The sequence below is a fragment of the Pristiophorus japonicus genome, chromosome 2 (assembly GCF_044704955.1).
Source record: "Pristiophorus japonicus isolate sPriJap1 chromosome 2, sPriJap1.hap1, whole genome shotgun sequence".
NCBI lineage: Eukaryota > Metazoa > Chordata > Chondrichthyes > Pristiophoridae > Pristiophorus > Pristiophorus japonicus.
Genome location: NC_091978.1, coordinates 237,561,005 through 237,583,126, shown reverse-complemented (window position 1 = coordinate 237,583,126; position 22,122 = coordinate 237,561,005).

Here is a 22,122-nt window from a genome sequence, read left to right as displayed (position 1 = left end):
CCTCCCGTCTCCCCGACCTCAGGGCCTTACTGACTCCCCAACCTCCCGACTCCCCGACCTCCCGACTCCCCGACCTCAGGGCCTCACTGACTCCCCGACCTCACGACTCACCGATCTCAGGGCCTTACCGACTCCCCGACCTCCCGACTCGCCGACCTCCCGACTCGCCGACCCCCTGACTCGTCGACCTCAGGACCATACCGACTCCCCGACATCCCGACTCACCAACCTCCCGACTCGCCGACCTTCCGACTCGCCGACCTCCTGACTCGTCGACCTCAGGGCCTTACTGACTCCCCGACCTCCCGACTCGCCGACCTCAGGACCTTACCGACTCGCCGACCTCAGGGCCTTACCGACTCCCCGACCTCCCGACTCCCCGATCTCAGGGCCTTACTGACTCCCCAACCTCCCGACTCGCCGACCTCAGGGCCTTACTGAGTCCCCGACCTCCCGACTCACCGACCTCAGGGCTTTACCGACTCCCCGACCTCCCGACTCCCCGACCTCCCGACTCACCGACCTCAGGGCCTTACCGACTCCCCGACCTCCCGACTCCCCGACATCCCGACTCACCGACCTCAGGGCCTTACTGACTCCCCAAACACCCGACTCGCCGACCTCCCGACTCCCCGACATCCCGACTCACCGACCTCAGGGCCTTACCGACTCCTCGACCTCCCGACTCCCCAACCTCCCGACTCCCCAAACACCCGACTCGCCGACCTCCCGACTCCCCGACCTCCCGACTCGCCGACCTCAGGGCCTTACCGACTCCCCGACCTCCCGACACGCCGACCTCAGGGCCTTACTGACTCCCCGACCTCCCGACTTGCCGACCTCAGGGCCTTACTGACTCCCCGACATCACGACCCGTCGACCTCAGGCCCTTACCGACTCCCCGAACTCCCAACTCCCCGACCTCCCGACTCCCCAACCTCCCGACTCCCCAAACACCCGACTCGCCGACCTCCCGACACCCCGACCTCCCGACTCGCCGACCTCAGGGCCTTACTGACTCCCCGACCTCCCGACTCGCCGACCTCAGGGCTTTACCGACTCCCCGACCTCCCGACTCCCCGACCTCCCGACTTGCCGACCTCAGGGCCTTACTGACTCCCCGACCTCCCGACTTGCCGACCTCAGGGCCTTACTGACTCGCCGAACTCCCAACTCCCCGACCTCCCGACTCACCGACCTCAGGGCTTTACCGACTCCCCGACCTCCCGACTCCCCGATATCCCGACTCACCGACCTCAGGGCCTTACCGACTCCCCGAACTCCCAACTCCCCGACCTCCCGACTCCCCAACCTCCCGACTCCCCAAACACCCGACTCCCCGACCTCCCGACTCGCCGACCTCAGGGCCTTACCGACTCCCCGACCTCCCGACTCGCCGACCTCAGGGCCTTACCGACTCCACGACCACCCGACTCGCCGACCTCAGGGCCTTACTGACTCCCCGACCTCCCGACTCGCCGACCTCAGGACCTTACCGACTCGCCGACCTCAGGGCCTTACCGACTCCCCGACCTCCCGTCTCCCCGACCTCAGGGCCTTACTGACTCCCCGACCTCCCGACTCCCCGATCTCAGGGCCTTACCGACTCCCCGACCTCCCGACTCGCCGACCTCCCGACTCGCCGACCCCCTGACTCGTCGACCTCAGGACCATACCGACTCCCCGACGTCCCGACTCACCAACCTCCCGACTCGCCGACCTTCCGACTCGCCGACCTCCTGACTCGTCGACCTCAGGGCCTTACTGACTCCCCGAGCTCCCGACTCGCCGACCTCAGGACCTTACCGACTCGCCGACCTCAGGGCCTTACCGACTCCACGACCACCCGACTCGCCGACCTCAGGGCCTTACTGACTCCCCGACCTCCCGACTCGCCGACCTCAGGACCTTACCGACTCGCCGACCTCAGGGCCTTACCGACTCCCCGACCTCCCGTCTCCCCGACCTCAGGGCCTTACTGACTCCCCGACCTCCCGACTCCCCGACCTCAGGGCCTTACCGACTCCCCGACCACCCGACTCGCCGACCTCAGGGCCTTCCCGACTCCCCGACCTCCTGACTCCCCATCCTCAGGGTCTTACTGACTCGCCGACCTCCCGACTCCCCGACTTCCCGACCTCAGGGCCTTACCGACTCCCCGACCTCTCGATTCGCCGACCTCCCGACTCGCCGACCTCCCGACTCGCCGACCTCCCGACTCGCCTACCTTCCGACTCGTTGACCTCCCGACTCGCTGACCTCAGGGCCTGACTGACTCCCCGACCTCCCGACTCGCCAACCTCAGGGCCTTACTGACTCCCCGACCTCCCGACTCCCCGACCTCCCGACCCCATGACCTCAGGGCCTTACCGACTCGTCAACCTCCCAACTCGCCAACCTCAGGGCCTTACTGACTCCCCGACCCCCCGACTCCCTGACCTCAGGGCCTTACTGACTCCCCGACCTCCCGACTCGCCGACCTCCCGACTCCCCGACCTCAGGGCCTTACTGACTCCACGACCTCCCGACTCGCCGACCTCAGGGCCTTACTGACACCCCGACCTCCCGACTCGCCGACCTCCCAACTCGCCGACCTCCCGACTCCCCGACTCCCCGACATCCCGACTCCCCGACCTCAGGGCCTGACCGACTCCCCGATCTCCCAACTCCCTTACCTCAGGGCCTTACCGACTCCCCGACCTCCCGACTCCCTGACCTCAGGGCCTTACAGACTCCCCGACTTCCCGACTCGCCAACCTCAGGACCTTACTGACTACCCGACCTCCCAACTCCCCGACCTCAGGGCCTTACCGACTCGCCAACCTCCCGATACGCCGACCTCAGGGCCTTACAGACTCCCCGACCTCCCGACTCCCCGACATCAGGGCCTTACTGACTCCCTGACCTCCCGAGTCCCCGACCTCCCGACTCCCCAACCTCCTGACTCGCCGACCTCCCGACTTGCCGACCTCCCGACTCCCCGACCTCCTAACTCGCCGACCTCAGGACCTTACCGACTCGCCGACCTCAGGGCCTTACTGACTCCCCGACCTCCCGTCTCCCCGACCTCAGGGCCTTACTGACTCCCCAACCTCCCGACTCCCCGACCTCCCGACTCCCCGACCTCAGGGCCTCACTGACTCCCCGACCTCACGACTCCCCGATCTCAGGGCCTTACCGACTCCCCGACCTCCCGACTCGCCGACCTCCCGACTCGCCGCCCCCCGGACTCGTCGACCTCAGGACCATACCGACTCCCCGACATCCCGACTCACCAACCTCCCGACTCGCCGACCTTCCGACTCGCCGACCTCCTGACTCGTCGACCTCAGGGCCTTATTGACTCCCCGACCTCCCGACTCGCCGACCTCAGGACCTTACCGACTCGCCGACCTCAGGGCCTTACCGACTCCCCGACCTCCCGACTCCCCGACCTCAGGGCCTTACTGACTCCCCAACCTCCCGACTCGCCGACCTCAGGGCCTTACTGAGTCCCCGACCTCCCGACTCACCGACCTCAGGGCTTTACCGACTCCCCGACCTCCCGACTCCCCGACCTCCCGACTCACCGACCTCAGGGCCTTACCGACTCCCCGACCTCCCGACTCCCCGACATCCCGACTCACCGACCTCAGGGCCTTACCGACTCCTCGACCTCCCGACTCCCCAACCTCCCGACTCCCCAAACACCCGACTCGCCGAGCTCCCGACTCCCCGACCTCCCGACTCGCCGACCTCAGGGCCTTACCGACTCCCCGACCTCCCGACACGCCGACCTCAGGGCCTTACTGACTCCCCGACCTCCCGACTTGCCGACCTCAGGGCCTTACTGACTCCCCGACATCACGACCCGTCGACCTCAGGCCCTTACCGACTCCCCGAACTCCGAACTCCCCGACCTCCCGACTCCCCAACCTCCCGACTCCCCAAACACCCGATACGCCGACCTCAGGGCCTTACTGACTCCCCGACCTCCCGACTCCCCGACCTCAGGTCCTTACTGACTCCCCGACCTCCCGACTCGCCGACCTCAGGGCCTTACTGACTCCCCGACCTCCCGACTCGCCGACCTCAGGGCTTTACCGACTCCCCGACCTCCCGACTCCCCGACCTCCCGACTCACCGACCTCAGGGCCTTACAGACTCCCCGACCTCCCGACTCCCCGACATCCCGACTCACCGACCTCAGGGCCTTACCGACTCCCCGACCTCCCGACTCCCCGACCTCACGACCCGTCGACCTCAGGCCCTTACCGACTCCCCGAACTCCCAACTCCCCGACCTCCCGACTCCCCAACCTCCCGACTCCCCAAACACCCGACTCCCCGACCTCCCGACTCGCCGACCTCCCGACTCGCCGACCTCAGGGCCTTACCGACTCCCCGACCTCCCGACTCGCCGACCTCAGGGCCTTACCGACTCCACGACCACCCGACTCGCCGACCTCAGGGCCTTACTGACTCCCCGGCCTCCCGACTCGCCGACCTCAGGACCTTACCGACTCGCCGACCTCAGGGCCTTACCGACTCCCCGACCTCCCGTCTCCCCGACCTCAGGGCCTTACTGACTCCCCGACCTCCCGACTCCCCGATCTCAGGGCCTTACCGACTCCCCGACCTCCCGACTCGCCGACCTCCCGACTCGCCGACCCCCTGACTCGTCGACCTCAGGACCATACCGACTCCCCGACGTCCCGACTCACCAACCTCCCGACTCGCCGACCTTCCGACTCGCCGACCTCCTGACTCGTCGACCTCAGGGCCTTACTGACTCCCCGACCTCCCGACTCGCCGACCTCAGGACCTTACCGACTCGCCGACCTCAGGGCCTTACCGACTCCCCGACCTCCCGACTCCCCGACCTCAGGGCCTTACTGACTCCCCAACCTCCCGACTCGCCGACCTCAGGACCTTACCGACTCGCCGACCTCAGGGCCTTACCGACTCCCCGACCTCCCGACTCCCCGACCTCAGGGCCTTACTGACTCCCCAACCTCCCGACTCGCCGACCTCAGGGCCTTACTGAGTCCCCGACCTCCCGACTCGCCGACCTCAGGGCCTTACCGACTCCTCGACCTCCCGACTCCCCGACCTCAGGGCCTTACTGACTCCCCGACCTCCCGACTCACCGACCTCAGGGCTTTACCGACTCCCCGACCTCCCGACTCCCCGACCTCCCGACTCACCGACCTCAGGGCCTTACCGACTCCCCGACCTCCCGACTCCCCGACATCCCGACTCACCGACCTCAGGGCCTTACCGACTCCTCGACCTCCCGACTCCCCGACCTCACGACCCGTCGACCTCAGGCCCTTACCGACTCCCCGAACTCCCAACTCCCCGACCTCCCGACTCCCCAACCTCCCGACTCCCCAAACACCCGACTCGCCGACCTTCCGACTCGCCGACCTCCCGACTCGCCGACCTCAGGGCCTTACCGACTCCCCGACCTCCCGACTCGCCGACCTCAGGGCCTTACCGACTCCCCGACCTCCTGACTCGCCGACCTCAGGGCCTTACCGAATCCCCGACCTCCCGACTCGCCGACCTCAGGGCCTTACTGACTCCCCGACCTCCCGACTCGCCGACCTCAGGGCCTTACTGACTCCCCAACCTCCTGACTCGCCGACCTCAGGGCCTTACTGACTCCCCGACCTCCCGACTCGCCGACCTCAGGGCTTTACCGACTCCCCGACCTCCCGACTCCCCGACCTCCCGACTCACCGACCTCAGGGCCCTACCGACTCCCCGACCTCCCGACTCCCCGAAATCCCGACTCACCGACCTCAGGGCCTTACCGACTCCCCGACCTCCCAACTCCCCGACCTCACGACCCGTCGACCTCAGGCCCTTACCGACTCCCCGAACTCCGAACTCCCCGACCTCCCGACTCCCCAACCTCCCGACTCCCCAAACACCCGATACGCCGACCTCAGGGCCTTACTGACTCCCCGACCTCCCGACTCCCCGACCTCAGGTCCTTACTGACTCCCCGACCTCCCGACTCGCCGACCTCAGGGCCTTACTGACTCCCCGACCTCCCGACTCGCCGACCTCAGGGCTTTACCGACTCCCCGACCTCCCGACTCCCCGACCTCCCGACTCACCGACCTCAGGGCCTTACAGACTCCCCGACCTCCCGACTCCCCGACATCCCGACTCACCGACCTCAGGGCCTTACCGACTCCCCGACCTCCCGACTCCCCGACCTCACGACCCGTCGACCTCAGGCCCTTACCGACTCCCCGAACTCCCAACTCCCCGACCTCCCGACTCCCCAACCTCCCGACTCCCCAAACACCCGACTCCCCGACCTCCCGACTCGCCGACCTCCCGACTCGCCGACCTCAGGGCCTTACCGACTCCCCGACCTCCCGACTCGCCGACCTCAGGGCCTTACCGACTCCACGACCACCCGACTCGCCGACCTCAGGGCCTTACTGACTCCCCGGCCTCCCGACTCGCCGACCTCAGGACCTTACCGACTCGCCGACCTCAGGGCCTTACCGACTCCCCGACCTCCCGTCTCCCCGACCTCAGGGCCTTACTGACTCCCCGACCTCCCGACTCCCCGATCTCAGGGCCTTACCGACTCCCCGACCTCCCGACTCGCCGACCTCCCGACTCGCCGACCCCCTGACTCGTCGACCTCAGGACCATACCGACTCCCCGACGTCCCGACTCACCAACCTCCCGACTCGCCGACCTTCCGACTCGCCGACCTCCTGACTCGTCGACCTCAGGGCCTTACTGACTCCCCGACCTCCCGACTCGCCGACCTCAGGACCTTACCGACTCGCCGACCTCAGGGCCTTACCGACTCCCCGACCTCCCGACTCCCCGACCTCAGGGCCTTACTGACTCCCCAACCTCCCGACTCGCCGACCTCAGGACCTTACCGACTCGCCGACCTCAGGGCCTTACCGACTCCCCGACCTCCCGACTCCCCGACCTCAGGGCCTTACTGACTCCCCAACCTCCCGACTCGCCGACCTCAGGGACTTACTGAGTCCCCGACCTCCCGACTCGCCGACCTCAGGGCCTTACCGACTCCTCGACCTCCCGACTCCCCGACCTCAGGGCCTTACTGACTCCCCGACCTCCCGACTCACCGACCTCAGGGCTTTACCGACTCCCCGACCTCCCGACTCCCCGACCTCCCGACTCACCGACCTCAGGGCCTTACCGACTCCCCGACCTCCCGACTCCCCGACATCCCGACTCACCGACCTCAGGGCCTTACCGACTCCTCGACCTCCCGACTCCCCGACCTCACGACCCGTCGACCTCAGGCCCTTACCGACTCCCCGAACTCCCAACTCCCCGACCTCCCGACTCCCCAACCTCCCGACTCCCCAAACACCCGACTCGCCGACCTTCCGACTCGCCGACCTCCCGACTCGCCGACCTCAGGGCCTTACCGACTCCCCGACCTCCCGACTCGCCGACCTCAGGGCCTTACCGACTCCCCGACCTCCTGACTCGCCGACCTCAGGGCCTTACCGAATCCCCGACCTCCCGACTCGCCGACCTCAGGGCCTTACTGACTCCCCGACCTCCCGACTCGCCGACCTCAGGGCCTTACTGACTCCCCAACCTCCTGACTCGCCGACCTCAGGGCCTTACTGACTCCCCGACCTCCCGACTCGCCGACCTCAGGGCTTTACCGACTCCCCGACCTCCCGACTCCCCGACCTCCCGACTCACCGACCTCAGGGCCCTACCGACTCCCCGACCTCCCGACTCCCCGAAATCCCGACTCACCGACCTCAGGGCCTTACCGACTCCCCGACCTCCCAACTCCCCGACCTCACGACCCGTCGACCTCAGGCCCTTACCGACTCCCCGAACTCCCAACTCGCCGACCTCAGGGCCTTACTGACTCCCCGACCACCCGACTCACTGACCTCAGGGCCTTCCCGACTCCCCGACCTCCTGACTCCCCAACCTCAGGGTCTTACTGACTCGCCGACCTCCCGACTCCCCGACTTCCCGACCTCAGGGCCTTACCGACTCCCCGACCTCTCGATTCGCCGACCTCCCGACTCGCCGACCTCCCGACTCGCCGACCTCCCGACTCGCCTACCTTCCGACTCGTTGACCTCCCGACTCGCCGACCTCAGGGCCTTACTGACTCCCCGACCTCCCGACTCGCCAACCTCAGGGCCTTACTGACTCCCCGACCTCCCGACTCCCCGACCTCAGGGCCTTACCGACTCCCCGACCTCCCGACCCCATGACCTCAGGGCCTTACCGACTCGTCAACCTCCCGACTCGCTGACCTCAATGCCTTACTGACTCCCTGACCGCCCGACTCCCTGACCTCAGGGCCTTACCGACTCCCCGACACGCCGACCTCCCGACTCGCCGACCTCATGCCCTTACTGACTCCCCGAACTCCCGAGTTCCCGACCTCCCGACTCGCCGACCTCCTGTCTCGCCGACCTCCTGACTCGTCGACCTCAGGACCTTACCGATTACCCGACCTCCCGACTCGCCGACCTCAGGGCCTTACCGACTCCCCGACCACCCGACTCGCCGACCTCAGGGCCTTCCCGACTCCCCGACCTCCTGACTCCCCAACCTCAGGGTCTTACTGACTCGCCGACCTCCCGACTCCCCGACTTCCCGACCTCAGGGCCTTACCGACTCCCCGACCTCTCGATTCGCCGACCTCCCGACTCGCCGACCTCCCGACTCGCCGACCTCCCGACTCGCCTACCTTCCGACTCGTTGACCTCCCGACTCGCCGACCTCAGGGCCTTACTGACTCCCCGACCTCCCGACTCGCCAACCTCAGGGCCTGACTGACTCCCCGACCTCCCGACTCCCCGACCTCCCGACCCCATGACCTCAGGGCCTTACCGACTCGTCAACCTCCCGACACGCTGACCTCAATGCCTTACTGACTCCCTGACCACCCGACTCCCTGACCTCAGGGCCTTACCGACTCCTCGACACGCCGACCTCCCGACTCGCCGACCTCAGGCCCTTACTGACTCCCCGAACTCCCGAGTTCCCGACCTCCCGACTCCCCAACCTCCTGACTCGCCGACCTCCCGAGTCGCCGACCTCCCGACTCGCCGACCTCCTGTCTCGCCGACCTCCTGACTCGTCGACCTCAGGACCTTACCGACTCCCCGACCTCCTGACTCGCCGACCTCAGGGCCTTACTGACTCCCCGACCTCCTGACTCGCCAACCTCAAGGCCTTACTGACTCCCCGACCTCCCGACTCCCCGACCTCAGGGCCTTACTGACTCCCCGACCTCCCGACTCGCCGACCTCCCGACTCCCCGACCTCAGGGCCTTACTGACTCCACGACCTCCCGACTCGCCGACCTCAGGGCCTTACTGAAACCCCGACCTCCTGACTCCCCGACCTCCCGACTCGCCGACCTCCCGACTCGCCGACCTCCCGACTCCCCGACTCCCCGACATCCAGACTCCCCGACCTCAGGGCCTGACCGACTCCCCGACCTCCCAACTCCCTGACCTCAGGGCCTTACCGACTCCCCGACCTCCCGACTCCCTGACCTCAGGGCCTTACCGACTCCCCGACTTCCCGACTCGCCAACCTCAGGACCTTACTGACTACCCGACCTCCCAACTCCCTGACCTCAGGGCCTTACCGACTCCCCGACCTCCCGACACGCCGACCTCAGGGCCTTACAGACTCCCCGACCTCCCAACTCCCCGACATCAGGGCCTTACTGACTCCCTGACCTCCCGAGTCCCTGACCTCCCGACTCCCCAACCTCCTGACTCGCCGACCTCCCGACTTGCCGACCTCCCGACTCCCCGACCTCCTAACTCGCCGACCTCAGGACCTTACCGACTCGCCGACCTCAGGGCCTTACTGACTCCCCGACCTCCCGTCTCCCCGACCTCCAGACTCCCCGACCTCAGGGCCTCACTGACTCCCCGGCCTCACGACTCCCCGATCTCAGGGCCTTACCGACTCCCCGACCTCCCGACTCGCCGACCTCCCGACTCGCCGACCCCCTGACTCGTCGACCTCAGGACCATACCGACTCCCCGACGTCCCGACTCGCCGACCTCAGGACCTTACCGACTCCTCGACCTCCCGACTCGCCGACCTCCCGACTCGCCGACCCCCTGACTCGTCGACCTCAGGACCATACCGACTCCCCGACGTCCCGACTCGCCGACCTCAGGACCTTACCGACTCCTCGACCTCCCGACTCGCCGACCTCCTGACTCGTCGACCTCAGGGCCTTACTGACTCCCCGACCTCCCGACTCGCCGACCTCAGGACCTCACCGACTCGCCGACCTCAGGGCCTTACCGACTCCCCGACCTCCCGACTCCCCGACCTCAGGGCCTTACTGACTCCTTAAACCTCCCGACTCGCCGACCTCAGGGCCTTACTGACTCCCCGACCTCCCGACACGCCCACCTCCCGACTCCCCGACCTCCTGACTCGCCGACCTCAGGACCTTACCGATTCACCGACCTCAGGGCCTTACCGACTCCCCGACCTCCCGACTCCCCGACCTCAGGGCCTTACTGACTCCCCAACCTCCCGACTCGCCGACCTCAGGGCCTTACTGAGTCCCCGACCTCCCGACTCACCGACCTCCCGACTCACCGATCTCAGGGCCTTACCGCCTAACCGACCTCCCGACTCCCCGACATCCCGACTCACCGACCTCAGGGCCTTACCGACTCCTCGACCTCCCGACTCCCCGACCTCACGACCCGTCGACCTCAGGCCCTTACCGACTCCCCGAACTCCCAACTCCCCGACCTCCCGACTCCCCAACCTCCCGACTCCCCAAACACCCGACTCCCCGACCACCCGACTCGCCGACCTCAGGGCCTTACTGACTCCCCGGCCTCCCGACTCGCCGACCTCAGGGCCTTACTGACTCGCCGACGTCCCGACTCCCCGACCTCCCGACTCGTCGACCTCCCGACTCCCCGACCTCCCGACTCCCCGACCTCCCGACTCCCAGACCTCCCGACTCCCAGACCTCCCGACTCCCCGACCTCACGACTACCCGACCTCAAGGCCTTACTGACTCGCCTATCTTCCGACTCGTCGACCTCCCGACTCGCCGACCTCAGGGCCTTACTGACTCCCCGACCTCCCGACTTGCCGACCTCAGGGCCTTACTGACTCCCCGACCTCCCGACCCACCGACCTCCTGCCTCCCCGACATCAGGGCCTTACTGACTCCCCGACCTCTCGACTCCCCGACCTCAGGGCCTTACTGACTCCCCGACCTCCCGACTCCCCGACCTCAGGGCCTTACTGACTCCCCGACCTCACGACTCCCCGGCCTCAGGGCCTTACTGACTCCCCGACATCCCGACTCCCCGACCTCAGGGCCTTACTGACTCGCCTACCTCCCGACTCGCCGACCTCCCGACTCGCCGACCACTTGATCTTACCGACTCCCCAACCTCCCAACACCCCAACCTGAGGGCCTTACCGACTCGCCGACCTCCCGACTCGCCGACCTCAGGGCCTTCCCGACTCCCCGACCTCCCGGCTCCCCGACTTCAGGGCCTTACCGACTCCCCAACCTCCCGACTCGCCGACCTCAGGGCCTTACCGACTCCCCGACCTCCCAACTCCCCGACCTCCCGACTTGCCGACCTCAGGGACTTACTGACTCGCCTACCTTCCGACTCGCCGACCACCCAACTCGCCGACCTCAGGGCCTTCCCGACTCCCCGACCTTCCGACTCCCCGACCTCAGGGCCTTACTGACTCGCCGACCTCCTGACACCTCGACCTCAGGGCCTTACTGACTCGCCTACCTTCCGACTCACCGAGTTCCTGACTCGCCGACCTCAGGGCCTTACTGACTCCCCGACCTCCCGACTCCCCGACCTCAGGGCCTTACTGACTCCCCGACCTCCTGACACCTCGACCTCAGGGCCTTACTGACTCGCCTACCTTCCGACTCACCGAGTTCCTGACTCGCCGACCTCAGGGCCTTACCGACTCCCCGACCTCCCGACTCCCCGACCTCCGACTCGCCGACCTCAGGGCCTTACCGACTCCCCGACCTCCCGACTCGCCGACCTCCTGACTCGCCAACCTCAGGGCCTTACCGACTCCCCGACCTCCCGACACCCTGACCTCCCGACTCGCTGACCTCAGGGCCTTACCGACTCCCCGACCTCCCGATTCACTGACCTCCCGACTCCCCGATCTCCCGACTCCCCGACCTCCCGACTCCCAGACCTCCCGACTCCCAGACCTCCCGACTCCCCGACCTCACGACTACCCGACCTCAAGGCCTTACTGACTCGCCTATCTTCCGACTCGTCGACCTCCCGACTCGCCGACCTCAGGGCCTTACTGACTCCCCGAACTCCCGACTCCTCGACCTCAGGGCCTTACTGACGCGCCTACCTCCTGACTCGCCGACTTCCCGACTCGCCGACCTCAGATCCTTACTGACTCCCCGAACTCCCGACTCCTCGACCTCAGGGCCTTACTGACTCGCCTACCTTCCGACTCGCCGACTTCCCGACTCGTCGACCTCAGGGCCTTACCGACTCCCAACCTCCCGACCTCAGGCCTTACCGACTCCCTGACCTCCCAACTCCCCAACCTCAGGGCCTTACCGACTCGCCAACCTCCCGATACGCCGACCTCAGGGCCTTACGGACTCCCCGACCTCCCGACTCCCCGACATCAGGGCCTTACTGACTCCCTGACCTCCCGAGTCCGCGACCTCCCGACTCCCCAACCTCCTGACTCGCCGACCTCCCGACTTGCCGACCTCCCGACTCCCCGACCTCCTAACTCGCCGACCTCAGGACCTTACCGACTCGCCGACCTCAGGGCCTTACTGACTCCCCGACCTCCCGTCTCCCCGACCTCAGGGCCTTACTGACTCCCCAACCTCCCGACTCCCCGACCTCCCGACTCCCCGACCTCAGGGCCTCACTGACTCCCCGACCTCACGACTCCCCGATCTCAGGGCCTTACCGACTCCCCGACCTCCCGACTCGCCGACCTCCCGACTCGCCGACCCCCTGACTCGTCGACCTCAGGACCATACCGACTCCCCGACATCCCGACTCACCAACCTCCCGACTCGCCGACCTTCCGACTCGCCGACCTCCTGACTCGTCGACCTCAGGGCCTTACTGACTCCCCGACCTCCCGACTCGCCGACCTCAGGACCTTACCGACTCGCCGACCTCAGGGCCTTACCGACTCCCCGACCTCCCGACTCCCCTACCTCAGGGCCTTACTGACTCCCCAACCTCCCGACTCGCCGACCTCAGGGCCTTACTGAGTCCCCGACCTCCCGACTCACCGACCTCAGGGCTTTACCGACTCCCCGACCTCCCGACTCCCCGACCTCCCGACTCACCGACCTCAGGGCCTTACCGACTCCCCGACCTCCCGACTCCCCGACATCCCGACTCACCGACCTCAGGGCCTTACCGACTCCTCGACCTCCCGACTCCCCAACCTCCCGACTCCCCAAACACCCGACTCGCCGACCTCCCGACTCCCCGACCTCCCGACTCGCCGACCTCAGGGCCTTACCGACTCCCCGACCTCCCGACACGCCGACCTCAGGGCCTTACTGACTCCGCGACATCACGACCCGTCGACCTCAGGCCCTTACTGACTCCCCGAACTCCTAACTCCCCGACCTCCCGACTCCCCAACCTCCCGACTCCCCAAACACCCGACTCGCCGACCTCCCAACTCCCCGACCTCCCGACTCGCCGACCTCAGGGCCTTATCGACTCCCCGACCTCCCGACACGCTGACCTCAGGTCCTTACTGACTCCCCGACCTCCCGAATTGCCGACCTCAGGGCCTTACTGACTCCCCGACCTCCCGACTCGCCGACCTCAGGGCCTTACTGACTCCCCGACCTCCCGACTCGCCGACCTCAGGGCTTTACCGACTCCCCGACCTCCCGACTCCCCGACCTCCCGACTCACCGACCTCAGGGCCTTACAGACTCCCCGACCTCCCGACTCCCCGACATCCCGACTCACCGACCTCAGGGCCTTACCGACTCCCCGACCTCCCGACTCCCCGACCTCACGACCCGTCGACCTCAGGCCCTTACCGACTCCCCGAACTCCCAACTCCCCGACCTCCCGACTCCCCAACCTCCCGACTCCCCAAACACCCGACTCCCCGACCTCCCGACTCGCCGACCTCAGGGCCTTACCGACTCCCCGACCTCCCGACTCGCCGACCTCAGGACCTTACCGACTCCACGACCACCCGACTCGCCGACCTCAGGGCCTTACTGACTCCCCGGCCTCCCGACTCGCCGACCTCAGGACCTTACCGACTCGCCAACCTCAGGGCCTTACCGACTCCCCGACCTCCCGTCTCCCCGACCTCAGGGCCTTACTGACTCCCCGACCTCCCAACTCCCCGATCTCAGGGCCTTACCGACTCCCCGACCTCCCGACTCGCCGACCTTCCGACTCGCCGACCCCCTGACTCGTCGACCTCAGGACCATACCGACTCCCCGACGTCCCGACTCACCAACCTCCCGACTCGCCGACCTTCCGACTCGCCGACCTCCTGACTCGTCGACCTCAGGGCCTTACCGACTCCCCGACCTCCCGACTCCCCGACCTCAGGGCCTTACTGACTCCCCGACCTCCCGACTCACCGACCTCAGGGCTTTACCGACTCCCCGACCTCCCGACTCCCCGACCTCCCGACTCACCGACCTCAGGGCCTTACCGACTCCCCGACCTCCCGACTCCCCGACATCCCGACTCACCGACCTCAGGGCCTTACCGACTCCTCGACCTCCCGACTCCCCGACCTCACGACCCATCGACCTCAGGCCCTTACCGACTCCCCGAACTCCCAACTCCCCGACCTCCCGACTCCCCAACCTCCCGACTCCCCAAACACCCGACTCGCCGACCTTCCGACTCGCCGACCTCCCGACTCGCCGACCTCAGGGCCTTACCGAATCCCCGACCTCCCGACTCGCCGACCTCAGGGCCTTACTGACTCCCCGACCTCCCGACTCGCCGACCTCAGGGCCTTACTGACTCCCCAACCTCCCGACTCGCCGACCTCAGGGCCTTACTGACTCCCCGACATCCCGACTCGCCGACCTCAGGGCTTTACCGACTCCCCGACCTCCCGACTCCCCGACCTCCCGACTCACCGACCTCAGGGCCTTACCGACTCCCCGACCTCCCGACTCCCCGAAATCCCGACTCACCGACCTCAGGGCCTTACCGACTCCCCGACCTCCCAACTCCCCGACCTCACGACCCGTCGACCTCAGGCCCTTACCGACTCCCCGAACTCCCAACTCTCCGACCTCCCGACTCCCCAACCTCCCGACTCTCCAAACACTCGACTCGCCGACCTCCCGACACCCCGACCTCCCGACTCGCCGACCTCAGGGCCTTACCGACTCCCCGACCTCCCGACTCGCCGACCTCAGGGCCTTACTGACTCCCCGACCACCCGACTCACTGACCTCAGGGCCTTCCCGACTCCCCGACCTCCTGACTCCCCAACCTCAGGGTCTTACTGACTCGCCGACCTCCCGACTCCCCGACTTCCCGACCTCAGGGCCTTACCGACTCCCCGACCTCTCGATGCGCCGACCTCCCGACTCGCCGACCTCCCGACTCGCAGACCTCCCGACTCGCCTACCTTCCGACTCGTTGACCTCCTGACTCGCCGACCTCAGGGCCTTACTGACTCCCCGACCTCCCGACTCGCCAACCTCAGGGCCTTACTGACTCCCCGACCTCCCGACTCCCCGACCTCAGGGCCTTACCGACTCCCCGACCTCCCGACCCCATGACCTCAGGGCCTTACCGACTCGTCAACCTCCCGACTCGCTGACCTCAATGCCTTATTGACTCCCTGACCGCCCGACTCCCTGACCTCAGGGCCTTACCGACTCCCCGACACGCCGACCTCCCGACTCGCCGACCTCATGACCTTACTGACTCCCCGAACTCCCGAGTTCCCGACCTCCCGACTCCCCAACCTCCTGACTCACCGACCTCCCGAGTCGCCGACCTCCCGACTCGCCGACCTCCTGTCTCGCCGACCTCCCGACTCGCCGACCTCAGGACCTTACCGACTCCCCGACCACCCGACTCGCCGACCTCAGGGCCTTCCCGACTCCCCGACCTCCTGACTCCCCAACCTCAGGGTCTTACTGACTCGCCGACCTCCCGACTCCCCGACTTCCCGACCTCAGGGCCTTACCGACTCCCCGACCTCTCGATTCGCCGACCTCCCGACTCGCCGACCTCCCGACTCGCCGACCTCCCGACTCGCCTACCTTCCGACTCGTTGACCTCCCGACTCGCCGACCTCAGGGCCTTACTGACTCCCCGACCTCCCGACTCGCCAACCTCAGGGCCTTACTGACTCCCCGACCTCCCGACTCCCCGACCTCCCGACCCTATGACCTCAGGGCCTTACCGACTCGTCAACCTCCCGACTCGCTGACCTCAATGCCTTGCTGACTCCCTGACCGCCCGACTCCCTGACCTCAGGGCCTTACCGACTCCCCGACACGCCGACCTCCCGACTCGCCGACCTCAGGCCCTTACTGACTCCCCGAACTCCCGAGTTCCCGACCTCCCGACTCCCCAACCTCCTGACTTGTCGACCTCAGGACCTTACCGACTCCCCGACCTCCTGACTCGCCGACCTCAGGGCCTTACCGACTCCCCGACCTCCTGACTCCCCGACCTCAGGGCCTTACTGACTCCCCGACCTCCCGACTCGCCAACCTCAAGGCCTTACTGACTCCCCGACCTCCCGACTCCCCGACCTCAGGGCCTTACTGACTCCCCGACCTCCTGACTCGCCAACCTCAAGGCCTTACTGACTCGCCGACCTCCCGACTCCCCGACCTCAGGGCCTTACTGAAACCCCGACCTCCTGACTCCCCGACCTCCCGACTCGCCGACCTCCCGACTCGCCGACCTCCCGACTCCCCGACTCCCCGACATCCCGACTCCCCGACCTCAGGGCCTGACCGACTCCCCGACCTCCCAACTCCCTGACCTCAGGGCCTTACCGACTCCCCGACCTCCCGACTCCCTGACCTCAGGGCCTTACCGACTCCCCGACTTCCCGACTCGCCAACCTCAGGACCTTACTGACTACCCGACCTCCCAACTCCCTGACCTCAGGGCCTTACCGACTCCCCGACCTCCCGACACGCCGACCTCAGGGCCTTACAGACTCCCCGACCTCCCAACTCCCCGACATCAGGGCCTTACTGACTCCCTGACCTCCCGAGTCCCTGACCTCCCGACTCCCCAACCTCCTGACTCGCCGACCTCCCGACTTGCCGACCTCCCGACTCCCCGACCTCCTAACTCGCCGACCTCAGGACCTTACCGACTCGCCGACCTCAGGGCCTTACTGACTCCCCGACCTCCCGTCTCCCCGACCTCCTGACTCCCCGACCTCAGGGCCTCACTGACTCCCCGGCCTCACGACTCCCCGATCTCAGGGCCTTACCGACTCCCCGACCTCCCGACTCGCCGACCTCCCGACTCGCCGACCCCCTGACTCGTCGACCTCAGGACCATACCGACTCCCCGACATCCCGACTCACCAACCTCCCGACTCGCCGACCCCCTGACTCGTCGACCTCAGGACCATACCGACTCCCCGACGTCCCGACTCGCCAACCTCCCGACTCGCCGACCTTCCGACTCGCCGACCTCCTGACTCGTCGACCTCAGGGCCTTATTGACTCCCCGACCTCCCGACTCGCCGACCTCAGGACCTTACCGACTCGCCGACCTCAGGGCCTTACCGACTCCCCGACCTCCCGACTCCCCGACCTCAGGGCCTTACTGACTCCTTAAACCTCCCGACTCGCCGACCTCAGGGCCTTACTGACTCCCCGACCTCCCGACTCGCCCACCTCCCGAATCCCCGACCTCCTGACTCGCCGACCTCAGGACCTTACCGATTCACCGACCTCAGGGCCTTACCGACTCCCCGACCTCCCGACTCCCCGACCTCAGGGCCTTACTGACTCCCCAACCTCCCGACTCGCCGACCTCAGGGCCTTACTGAGTCCCCGACCTCCCGACTCACCGACCTCCCGACTCACCGACCTCAGGGCCTTACCGCCTAACCGACCTCCCGACTCCCCGACATCCCGACTCACCGACCTCCCGACTCACCGACCTCAGGGCTTTACCGACTCCCCGACCTCCCGACTCCCCGACCTCCCGACTCACCGATCTCAGGGCCTTACCGCCTAACCGACCTCCCGACTCCCCGACATCCCGACTCACCGACCTCAGGGCCTTACCGACTCCTCGACCTCCCGACTCCCCGACCTCACGACCCGTCGACCTCAGGCCCTTACCGACTCCCCGAACTCCCAACTCCCCGACCTCCCGACTCCCCAACCTCCCGACTCCCCAACTACCCGACTCGCCGACCTCCCGACTCCCCGACCTCCCGACTCGCCGACCTCAGGGCCTTACCGACTCCCCGACCTCCCGACTCGCCGACCTCAGGGCCTTACTGACTCCCCGACCTCCCAACTCGCCGACCTCAGGGCCTTCCTGACTCCCCGGCCTCGTGACTCCCCGACCTCAGGGCCTTACTGACTCCCCGACCTCCTGACTCCTCGACCTCAGGGCCTTACTGACTCGCCTACCTTCCGACTCACCGAGTTCCTGACTCGCCGACCTCAGGGCCTTACCGACTCCCCGACCTCCCGACTCCCCGACCTCCGACTCGCCGACCTCAGGGCCTTACCGACTCCCCGACCTCCCGACTCGCCGACCTCCTGACTCGCCAACCTCAGGGCCTTACCGACTCCCCGACCTCCCGATTCCCTGACCTCCCGACTCGCCGACCTCAGGGCCTTACTGACTCCCCGACCTCCCGACACCCCGACCTCCCGACTCACCGACCTCAGGGCCTTACTGACTCCCCGAACTCCCGACTCCTCGACCTCAGGGCCTTACTGACGCGCCTACGTCCTGACTCGCCGACTTCCCGACTCGCCGACCTCAGGGCCTTACTGACTCCCCGAACTCCTGACTCCTCGACCTCAGGGCCTTACTGACTCGCCTACCTTCCGACTCGCCGACTTCCCGACTCGTCGACCTCAGGGCCTTACCGACTCCCAACCTCCCGACCTCAGGCCTTACCGACTCCCTGACCTCCCAACTCCCCAACCTCAGGGCCATACCGACTCGCCGACCTCCTGACTCGCCGACCTCAGGGCCTTACTGACTCCCCGACCTCCCGATTCCCTGACCTCCCGACTCGCCGACCTCAGGGCCTTACTGACTCCCCGACCTCCCGACACCCCGACCTCCTAACTCGCCGACCTTAGGGCCTTCCCGACTCCCCGACCTCTCGACTTCCCGACCTCCTGACTCGTCGACCTCCGGGCCTTACCGACTCCCCGACCTCCCGACTCCCCGACCTCAGGGCCTTACTGACTCCCCGACCTCCTGACTCCCTGACCTCAGGGCCTTACTGACTCCCCGACCTCCCGACTCCCCGACCTACTGACTCCCCGACCTCAGGGCCTTACTGACTCCCCGACCTCCCGACTCCCCGACCTCCTGACTCCCCGACCTCAGGGCCTTACTGACTCCCCGACCTCCCGACTCCCCGACCTCAGGGCCTTACTGACTCCCCGACCTCCCGACTCCCCGACCTCAGGGCCTTACTGACTCGCCTACCTTACCGACTCCCTGACCTCCTGACTCGCCGACCTCCAGGCCTTACTGACTCCCCGACCTCCTGACTCGCCGACCTCAGGGCCTTAACGACTCCCCGACCTCCTGACTCGCCGACCTCAGGGCCTTACTGACTCCCCGACCTCCTGACTCGCCGACCTCAGGGCCTTAACGACTCCCCGACCTCCTGACTCGCCGACCTCAGAGCCTTAACGACTCCCCGACCTCCTGACTCGCCGACCTCCGGGCCTTACCGACTCCCCGACCTCCCGACTCCCTGACCTCCCGACTCCCCGGCCTCAGGGCCTTACTGACTCCCCGACCTCCCGACTCCTCGACCTCAGGGCCTTACTGACTCGCCTACCTTCCAACTCGCCGACTTCCCGACTCGCCGACCTCAGGGCCTTACCGACTTCCCAACCTCCCGACTCGCCGACCTCAGGGCCTTACTGACTCCCCGACCTCCCGACTCCCTGACCTCAGGGCCTTACCGACTCCCCGACCTCCCGACTCGCCGACCTCAGGGCCTTACCGACTCCCCGACCTCCCGACTCGCCGACCTCAGGGCCTTACCGACTCCCCGACCTCCTGACTCGCCAACCTCAGGGCCTTACCGACTCCCCGACCTCCTGACTCGCCAACCTCAGGGTCATAGCGACTCCCCGACCTCCTGACACACCGACCTCCGGGCCTTACCGACTCCACGACCTCCTGACTCGCCAACCTCAGGGTCTTACCGACTCCCCGACCTCCTGACTCGCCAACCTCAGGGCCTTACCGACTCCCCGACCTCCCGACTCGCCTACCTTCCGACTCGCCGACCTCAGGGCCTTACTGACTCCCCGATCTCCCGACTCGCCGACCTCAGGGCCTTAGCGACTCCCCGACCTCCTGACACGCCGACCTCCGGGCCTTACCGACTCGCTGACCTCCTGACACGCCGACCTCCGGGCCTTACCGACTCCCTGACCTCCTGACTCGCCAACCTCCGGGCCTTACCGACTCCCTGACCTCCTGACTCGCCAACCTCAGGGCCTTACTGACTCCCCGACCTCCTGACTCGCCGACCTCCGGGCCTTACCGACTCCCTGACCTCCTGACTCGCCAACCTCAGGGCCTTACCGACTCCCCGACCTCCCGACTCGCCTACCTTCCGACTCGCCGACCTCAGGGCCTTACTGACTCCCCGATCTCCCGACTCGCCGACCTCAGGGCCTTACTGACTCCCCGACCTCCCGACTCCCCGACCTCAGGGCCTTACTGACTCGCCTACCTTCCGACTTGCCGACCTCAGTTCCTTACCGATTCCCCAACCTCCCAACTCCCTGACCTCCCGACTCGCCGACCTCCCGACTCGCCGACCTCCTGATCTTACCGACTCCCCAACCTCCCAACACCCCGACCTGAGGGCCTTACCGACTCGCCGACCTCCCGACTCGCCGACCTCAGGGCCTTCCCGACTCCCCGACCTTCCGACTCCCCGACCTCCCGACTTGCCGACCTCAGGGCCTTACTGACTCGCCTACCTTCCGACTCCTCGACCTCAGGGCCTTACTGACTCGCCTACCTTCCGACTCACCGAGTTCCCGACTCGCCGACCTCAGGGCCTTACCGACTCCCCGACCTCCCGACTCCCCGACCTCCGACTCGCCGACCTCAGGGCCTTACCGACTCCCCGACCTCCCGACTCGCCGACCTCCTGACTCGCCGACCTCAGGGCCTTACCGACTCCCCGACCTCCCGACACCCTGACCTCCCGACTCGCTGACCTCAGGGCCTTACCGACATCCCAACCTCCCGACTCGCCGACCTCCCGACTCGCCGACCTCAGGGCCTTACTGACTCGCCTTCCTTCCGACTCGCCTACCTTCCGACTCCCCGACCTCCTGACTCGCCGACCTCAGGGCCTTATCGACTCCCAACCTCCCGACCTCAGGGCCTTACCGACTTCCCAACCTCCCGACTCGCCGACCTCAGGGCCTTACTGACTCCTCGACCTCCTGACTCCCTGACCTCAGGGCCTTACCGACTCCCCGACCTCCCGACTCGCCGACCTCAGGGCCTTACCGACTCCCCGACCTCCCGACTTGCCGACCTCAGGGCCTTACCGACATCCCAACCTCCCGACTCGCTGACCTCCCGACTCGCCGACCTCAGGGCCTTACTGACTCGCCTACCTTCCGACTCGCCTACCTTCCGACTCCCCGACCTCCTGACTCGCCGACCTCAGGGCCTTAACGACTCCCCGACCTCCTGACTCGCCGACCTCCGGGCCTTACCGACTCCCCGACCTCCCGACTCCCCGACCTCCCGACTCCCCGGCCTCAGGGCCTTACTGACTCCCCGACCTCCCGACTCCTCGACCTCAGGGCCTTACTGACTCGCCTACCTTCCGACTCGCCGACTTCCCGACTCGCCGACCTCAGGG